The sequence below is a fragment of the Leptonychotes weddellii genome, chromosome 2 (genome assembly GCF_054177405.1).
Source record: "Leptonychotes weddellii isolate Sample4059 chromosome 2, ASM5417740v2, whole genome shotgun sequence".
Taxonomy (NCBI): Eukaryota; Metazoa; Chordata; class Mammalia; order Carnivora; family Phocidae; genus Leptonychotes; species Leptonychotes weddellii.
The window spans coordinates 4,498,631-4,508,349 of NC_138370.1; positions in this window are offsets into that span (position 1 = coordinate 4,498,631).

A 9,719-nucleotide genomic window follows, 5' to 3' on the forward strand; every position below is an offset into this window, starting at 1 on the left:
ATATTTATTCGTCAAGTACCTATGTGACCACACACCATGGTAAATGGGAAGAGCTGTGTAGACTGTAATTCAAAGATGAATCAGCGAATCACTGCCCTTACAGAAACCACAGCGTAGTGTAGGAGCTCATGACTTCTCATCACAAGATCAAAAATCATCTGGAGAAATCCAGACATCAGTTTTGTTCTAGAACAGAATGTAGGGACACCCAGTTAAATAGCCCTAACATAATCCTAAGGCTGGCACAAGGAGCACTGTAAACCTGTGTCAGGGGAAGGGGAGGTGAAGGTAGGAGTCTGGGTTCCCACTCAGTCTCTGTTGACACCCCCACGTAGGAGACAGCCTTCCTTACGGCTGGGTGGGAGTATGAGGTCCGGCTCCTAACGGTGGGGCATTGGCTGATACCACTCTGGCACCAAGCCGTCCCTCAGTCCTGAGGTCCTAGCCAGTCTGCCTTCTCCCTACCTTTCAGAGTCTCACTGTTATATTATAGATAATGCCCGGTGATTTTAGCTGACTTAGCAGGAAGAAGAAGGTACTTGTACCCCAACGGCCGCCACCACGTGTCAATCCCAAACCCAGCCTGTCCTCTGGGGACTCGGCTTGGCCAGGGTTGAAGACTGGGTCAAGCTTACGTCCCACCTGCAGTGAAAGCCACCCCGGGTACATCCTTCCCCCACCCATAACTTGGCCCTTAGTCTCACAGCCAAGCCTCATAAGAACCCCAGTTCCCGGCAAGGGGGAAGCACTGGGCTCTGGATGAGAAAACAGTCATTCATGTCGACACTTAATTCTGTTCTCTCCCATCCCCGGAATAATAAGCCATATGCCAGACTATACACCCGGCTAGTAACCAGTGAGGAGGAAACAAGCACATTTATGAATGATCCTGTTGATGTTCTTCAACTTGCAAATCCAAGTGTTATTTTAAGTAAATGTCTGCCAAGGCTATCATTTCCCACCTCTGATGTTTCACCTTGAAAATAACCTTAGAAATGATCTTTTTTACATTACACGTCCACTTTGCACTTTAAATCTCCTTTCACCCTACAAGGTTTAATTGTGCAATGGCCACTGACTTACAAGAAGACTCTTGCAAGAAAAATCAATGCAGCACCAGCTAGCTGAAGCCCGCACTTGTCCACCTGCATGTAGCGCAAACAGAAAAGCAGTTGCTTAGCCAAACTGTACTTGAGAGTCAGTGGCTTTTTAAATACATCAAATAGTAGTTGTGACATGAAATTAAAGCACATTCAGATAGATTGCTGAAAAATCTATCTTTGAGATACAAGATCATGCTAAATCCTCACAAACAATAAAACAAAACGAAACATCCTCACAAATGAAAAAAATAAAAATAAAATCAGAAGCTAAACGGAAAACTTGGATTCACTATTCTTCAGTGTCTTCGGGTTTCAGTTCTTCCCTATGACCACTGATAATCGCCTAGTCTGGTTCATTTTCCCCAAGCTCCTAAATGATGCCACTTTGGTTCTTACAGTTTGCGGATGTGCAAACCTCGAGAACCTGCTTTTGGCTTCAGAGACACCCAAGCCTTTTTCCTGCCTTTCCATACAGCCTAAACACATCCACTTGTAGAAGTGGGAGAGGCAATGAATGAGAGCCGCTGGGGGAGGCGGATGCCCTCACAAGGGAAACAGGCAGGCAGCTGTCCCAGGTCTGTTTATCTCTTGTGAAATCTTAACAAGAGCAGCGTGTCTAATTTTGAATGGAGGGCAGTGAGAGGGGGGCCCCAAAATGAAAAGCTTCCCCTCCCATCCTCTCACTAAAAATAGCAAATAAACAAAAGATCTAAAATGGCTTCTGATGTGCTTGCAGATTAGATTCAAATGCCTTTTCTTGTTATTCGCCGCCTTTCCTAATAACCACCTTGCACTCGGTGGCCTGATCCCAGCGGAGCCTAGTCAGTGAGCAAGCTGCCCTGTGGACTCTGTGCCTGGGCGTGCCATTCTCAGGCTCACCATGAGGTGTCCGTGTTTGCTCAAATGCATTTCTTCACAAATACATAGGAGACATTTGTTCTTGGCCGAGTCCTATCTAAGTGGGAGGATAAAATAATAAAAGTGGCCCTTATACTTTGTGCCTTTGCTCACTCACACTTCTTCATTCTGGAATGCTCTCCCTCCCTGCCCAGGCTCCACAGTGTCCCGTTCTGTTCCATCCACCCAACATGCCCAATGTCCTCTACTATGTACATAAAGGAGCTGAGACTGCACATAAACACCCCTTCTTATGATGCTCTGGTAGGACTGTGTGTGTACCCCCCTCCCTCACATATCTAACCCTGCAACCGCCCACCAAAGATCCTAAGGGATTTTTTTTAGGAAGAGGGTTCATGTCCTCCTGTTGGTTGTAGAGTGCAGGTTCAAACCCCAAGCTCTAAGAGAAAGACTGTCCTTTTTCTGAAGAAGCTGGATCTCTAGGTGTTTGCCCCCGGGAAGGGATGTAGGAATCCACATTTTCTTGAGTACCTGCTAGCTGTTTGAGTAAATATCTCTGTTAATCTTAGTAGTAGAGGTTATTATCCCCAGTGTTTTGTTTTTTTACTTTTTTTTTTTAATTGTGGTAAAATACACAAAACACATAATTTACCATTCTAACCATTTTTAAGCATGCTGTGCGGTGGCATTAAGTACATTCACATTGTCGTGCAAGTGTTACCACTCTCCATCTCCAGAACTTGCACCTTCCCAAACTGAAACTCCCATTAAACCACGGTTCCCCACTCCCTCTCCCCAGCCCCTGCGAAGGGCCATTCTACTTTCTATCGCTATGAATTTGAATGTTCTAGGACATCGAAGGTTAATGGATACAGTCAGCATGAACCTTTCTAATTATATACAAAGAGGCAAACAGACAGGCATAAACATCCTGTTGTGTCCAGTAGGAAAAAATGGAATTCTCCTCTGTCCACAACTTTGAGTAAAGAGAAAGAGATACTTTGCAATGTCCTTTCTTTACCTGGGAACCTCTGATACAAAAGCTGGAAAAGGAGTGAATATTTGGCAGCCCGTAGTAGTTGGGGCTAGCCTCTATCTTTCTAAACTAGATATTTTACAAATATTTAGAAAATTGACAATTTCTTTTTTTTACAAATTTTACATCAGACCTGTTGGGGAACACACAAGAAATTTTCTGCTTTGTGAAACTCTTCCACCACAGTCTGATTGCTTGGGAACCCGGGTGTCTCTGGGGGGAGATGGCAGGAGAGAGGAAGAAACTAACATCTGGGAAGTGTCTACTATGGGCCCAACTGTTTCTATGTTCTCTAATTTGCAACAAAGAAAGCAAATCCTTCTATATTGATTGTGTTGCTCTCATGTGAAGGTCTTGGAGGCTCAGAGAAGTTGAGTAGCTTGGCCAAGACCAGCACAGTCCCGTTACTGGTAAAGGGCAGAGAAAAACTTGACCCAGAGCGGCTGCCCACTAGCTGGCCCCACCGTGAAGGAAGGCATCATGTGTTTGCCCTTCTTCCAGAATCATTAAGCTAAAAGAAATTCCTGAGAAGTAAATCAGTCAGGGATCATCATCAAGGCTACTGCAGAGAGACTGACACTTTGCACATCTCCTAATGTATGCGTTTATGGAAATGGTGATAAACAAGCCTGATTTACATTGTATCTTTGGGGGAGTTTTGCCTGACTTTGCATAATGATTTTTAACCTTCGACTTGAGGTACATGAAATGTAGATACGAAAGTCAAAGCAGTGGAATAAAGTGTGTGTTCAGAAAAGGGGAGAACCAATATGTAAGTCCCTGCCAGACTCCTGGAAGATCTGAAAAAGAAACAAGAGTTCTTCAAGATCCTAGAGAGGTGATCATGAGAAAGCAAGTCAAAGATGATGGCAATGATGAAGCAACTGGAAACTGAGCTGGGAAATTTCCAAGGCTTCTTCTCCCTCAGCAACTTATGATCCTCTAACACCAAAAGGGAAAATCATGGGTGAGCAAGGGACTCTTTCTTTGCAGTGAAATGTCAAGGAGCCCCCACTCTCATGCCTCCTTCCTGGGCTGGAGAATCCAAGGTGACTGACTAAAGAGTAAGGAGATGTGTTGGCCCTTTGCTCAGTGAACTTTCACCTTCCAGAACCCAAAGCCATTTCCTGACACCCTGAGGAAGAGAAAGTCAATTAAGGTGACTGTTCTCCCCAGGAGAGCAGATATTAGCCCAATTAGACTCAGAATCAGCCATATTTACTGAACATTTTTAAAAGCCAGATTCTTACAAATGTTCTAATAATTTTGAATGATGACTACTCCCTATATTTTCTTTTTAAATCATCTGTATTGAGGTATATTGTATGTACAATAAAAAGGAACCCATTTTAAGCATCCAGTTTGGTGTCTTTTGAGAAATATAACGACCAATGCAGCAAGATACAGAGTATTTCCATCAACCCATCAGGTTGCCCTCACCCTGGCCCCAGATACGCTTCCAGACACTGTAAATTATTTTTACATTTGCGGGACTTTTATATCAAAGAAACCATATGGTGTGCACACATTCGTATGCAGTGTCTTTCCCTCACCATGATGCTTTCAGGACTCATCCATGTTGTTACACGTATTGAGACGTCATTTCTTTTCACTGCTAAGTGGTATTGCCCTGCACGCATTGTGTGGGTACACTGTAGTTTACTTAGGCATTCACTTGCTGACGGACATCTGGGTTGTTTCCAGTCTGGGGGTCTTGTGAACTGACATGCCATAAACATTCACAGACAAATCTTTGGATTAACACAGGTTTTGTTATCTCTTGGGTAAACACCTAGGAGGGAAATCTCTGGGTTGTATGGTGTGTATATGTTTAATTTTATGAGAAATTGTTTTCCAAAGTAGTTGTGACATTTTGCACTCCTACCACAATGGGTAAGAGTTCTAATTGGTCTCCATCCTCATCAACATTGCATGTGGTTTACCTCTCATTTTAGCCATTGTCACAGCTGTGAAACAGTATCATGCTGTGGTTCTAGCACTGATGTCCCGATGACTAGTGATGTTAAGTATCCTTTCATTGGCCCTTTCTTTGTCTTTTATTCAAGTCTTTTGCCCATTTCTCCTTACTGAGCTGTCTCTCATTAAAGACTTCTAGTATATATATATATCCTTTCCTATATATATATATATACCCTATATATATATCTATAGGATATATAGATATATATATATCCTTTGTCAGATATACGTACTGTGAATATTTTCTCTCAGCCCATGGCTTGTCTTTTTGTTTTCTAAATTATGTCTTTTGAAGAGCAGAGGTTTTAAATTTTGATGAAGTACAATTTGTCATTGTTTATCGAGTTTATGATTTCGGTGTTCTTCTAAGGAACCTTAGATTGCTCAGATTTTCTCCTGTTCCCCTTCTAAATGTTTTATCATTTCAGTGTTCACATTTAGGTCTATGATCTAGTTAGGGTTCATTTTTGTGTGTGATGTGAGGGAAGGAGTTCATTTTTCCAAGTGGGTATCCAGGTGTTCCAACACCTTTTGCTTTTAACACTATCCTTTCCCAACTGCATTATCTTGGCCTCTTTTTTACAAATCCATTGATCCTATACCTGTGGATTCGTATTTTCTTATCAACAAAGTAACCAACTAGATATAAAATGACCTACCCTGGTTCATACTGTATTCCTTTTACTTGTCTATTTATTTATATTCCCAATCTTCTGGAGAGTTCTGAAGCAGCTTACCAAAAAGCTTGCAGCATAATAACCAGCAACCAGGAAGGAGAGCTAAGACTCAACCCAGGTTTCTAACTCCAAAATCAGTTCTTTCTCCTAAACTGCATGCCAAATAAAATATGACACCCAGTGCTCAGTCTGTGAGCGCGGATTTGTTAAATCCCCACCACATTCTAGCACATTCCAAGGGCCGAGGGTAGATTGGTGAGGAAAGCAGAGAGAGACCTCTGTTCTGAAGGAGCAAGTTTCTAGTAGAAGGAGGCAAAAAATAAACACACAACGGATAGATAGATGGAGAGCTAGAAAAAAAGAGAGATCATTCCAGGCACTGACAAATTCTCCAAAAAAGATGAAATGAGGTAATATGGTGGAAGGATGACTCAGGGCCATTGCCTTCTCATGCAAAGTGTCATTTCGATGGAGACCAACATGATAAAGAGTAAGCCAAGGGAACACAAAGGTGGAACTTGGAGTAGGGTGTTGAGGATACAGAAAGGCCAGGATACTATTGTAAATGAGGGAAAACAGAGGGACGTTGGAGAGTATGCTGGACCTCACAGGACCTACCACAGTCTTTGAACTTTGTTCTGGGAGTCATGAGAAGCCGCTGGAGGATTTCAAGCAGGATAAAGGTGATCTCATTTATATCTTGGGAAGCTCACTTCTGGCTGTTCTGTGGGGCATGAGGCCAGGTAAGGAGGCAGGATGAAGCCAGAAGGACCATGTAGGAGGCTCTTGGAGCAGGCAGGTGAGAAACACTGGTGGTGTAGACCAGTGTTTTAGTAGTGGAGATGTTGAGAAGCATTAGAGTCAATAGATATTTAGAAGGCAGAGCCATCAAGATGTCCTTCCAGATGGAATGTTGGAGAAAGAGAGAGAGGGGTCAGGGATGTCTCCTGAGTGTATGGACGGTGCTGCCATCTGCTGAGAAGTACCTGTTCAGGTGGAATCAGATTTGGAAAAGGGAAATGAAAAAAAAATCAGTTCTATTTGGACTACGTTAGGTTTAAGGTACTTAAGAGATGTTTAAACTTAGCTTCTGAATAAGTAGTTTGATATATCACATGGGAACTCAGGGGAAAGGTCCAGCATAGAGAGGTAACCTTGAGGCTATCAGCTAATAGATGGTATTTGAGGTCACAGGAGTAGACGAAATCTCCTAACATGAGAACGTTAATAGAGAACCTATCTTCTTGAGTGAAGATTTGGAGAAGAGAAACAAGATTTTTTTTAAGATTTTATTTATTTGTCAGAGAGATTGAGAGAGAGAGAGGGCACACTCTTGGTAGGCACAAGGATGCGGGGCTTGATCCCGGGACCCTGGGATGGTGACCTCAGTCGAAGGCAGACGCTTAACCCACTAAGCTGCCCAGGCGTCCCGAGAAACAAGATTTTTGTATAAGACAGCTATGGGTGTGTTATGGAGTGCATGGATTTCAAAATTTTTAGAATGAATTATGGCTGCCAACAGCCGTTTCTCATGACGCCCACTTACTAAAATGTCTAATTACCGACAGGTTGTTAGCACATACTGACTGCATACTACATGCATGAAACAATGATAACTGAATGGCATGTATCTGCTAGGGGGCTAGACACTGTCTTAGTCCCTTTTTACATGTAAGAAAACTGAGCGTTGGGGATGTTAAGTGATGCTCTAACGCAGTTAGTGTCACTTCGGGATCTTATTAATACTAAGGTTGATGACATTTAACCACTATACCTACTCCCGGCAGTGTAAGAATAAGCCATTTACATTGCTACCTGTGTCCCATCTAATCTAAAATGTCATTGATCATGACATGCGCCATTGTTTTATATTCCACTAAGAAAGAAAGAAATCCTTCCAACTAAACTATGACACAATTACCACTTGGAATACTTATATATAATTCTTGAAATAACTCATTTAGACTTAATTAGACCACAATTTGTTTCATATATTAATTTTATACATACAGAAAGGGAAAGTATAAGCAGAATGTATTAAGATTTTTATAAAACTTTCGTGTTTAAGTACAACTCTTCTGAAACACGTTTTGTCTCAGAGATATCAATGTCCACTTTTTTTTTTTTTAACCAAAATCATCCTTTGTACCATTTAAAGTGTTGGTGACACAGCACTTCTTAAAAGAATGCATAATGCATTGCTGGACTTTGAAGCCTGCTTTGCAATCCTGGAATACTGGTCTACAGGTGATCCTGCCTCAGGAATGTCGGTAAATACACCTGTTTCAATACCTTTCTCACCTGCTCCCAGAGACGTTTGCTTTCTGGAAGTTACAAGTGGAGCCCGTGGCTGTCAGATTTTCTTGCCCTTGCTCTCCCAGGCTGGGACCACGATAGCCACACCATGACTTCCATCTGGCCCTCAGGGGCGGTAAAACAACATCAATAGTAGACTACATCCCGATTTCAGAAATGCAAAAGGTGAACCCTGTGTGCGTCCCAGAATCCATGAAATCCATTACTTATGGCAGAAGTTAGGGGGAAAATTAGCAAGACTGGTCCCGCCACAGGACAATGCAAAGGGCTGACAGGGTTAAAAACCTACAGCGTTGATGTTTTTTCTGGTTTCCAGTATCACAAGAGCAATCGGCTTTGCTTCTGTAAATGCTGCTTTGAAAGACGATAAGTAATTTTATTGTTATTTTAATTATCTGCATTTTCTAGTGTTCCTAAATTGAACCTAGATCCTCTGTGTAATATTTTAAAGCAACCTTGTGTGATTCGATACGTTCTTGTTTCGCCTCAGTTAATTTTACTAATTTTTATGTATGTGCTAATGTGTACATATGTAACCTATATGTACGGCACGGGAGTATTTGTACAGAATACATGTTTGTGAGACACTTTCCCAGAATGATCATCTTAACTGTGATTTGCACACTGTTGTCAAGCAAAAGGAAGTCAAGTACAAGCATCACCTGTAAAAGGCGCTGGGTCTCCGGCTGTTCCCCATGAACTCTTGCTCGGGTTTTTCCGGGTTTTGTAGCGCTTAAAATTTTCAAGGCTGAGCAGCGCCATCTAGTCGTGCAAACCAGAACTGCGGGCTCCTTTTCCTTCTCGGAGTTGGTCTTGGCAACACTTGACAGAGGCTACACATAGGTTCTCAGTCCTGTTTTCTTTCTTGTTTTCAAGACAATTATGAAGTCACACATGTGTTCGTGTTAGTGATACAAGTTTTATAAAGGATCACCGAACTGTCAGAATCCCAAAACTCTTCCTAAGTAGTAACATATACCCAGTATTTCCTGTAAACATTCATAGTAACTTTCCAACCCTTTTTACAAGTTATTGGATTAAGTTAGCAAAATCAGACACCTTTTGCCTAAAGATGGCCGTATTGTAATGATGGAAGGTATGTCTTCCCCACAGGATTACATCACAGAGTGACTCCTAGTCTATGATTCACTTGTCCACCTTCAGTTATTTTACAAATTACTGATACGTGCAAAACCTATCACTATATTCATTTTCTTATTAGTTATCCCTTAAAGAGTTTTTAGAAATTCTTAGCCGGATAAGCTCTATGAAGAAAATGTTTTATATTAATGTTTTGTTGAAATAGACATTTTCTGATAGCATAACAAGTGACATTTCTGGAAAAGTTTTTTAAATGTGATGGATCATCTCTTCTATGGGATGTCAAGTTAGTCTAGTATTTGTGAAATTATACGACTTGCCAAGGATAGTGGCTTTATTTTGATCAGTTTCCTGATTCTTTTGGATTCTTAGCCACAATTTTCTACTTTTATTATTTTGCTATCTTATTTCTACAACAAATAACAGCAATAGTGGGATGGGTTCCATCTAGCATTCTATTTGCTCAAAATTCCTCCCAACTGTTATTTCACTATTTCCAGAGAATAATGGCACCCCTATCCTTGAACAGGTCCAACAACAGTGGGGTGCCATGCTTCTCTGCTCACTTGCTGGATTGGACCATGATTACTTTTTCTCTACATTGGCCTCTAGATTAGGATCTGGAAGTCACTAGACTGATGACAGTGT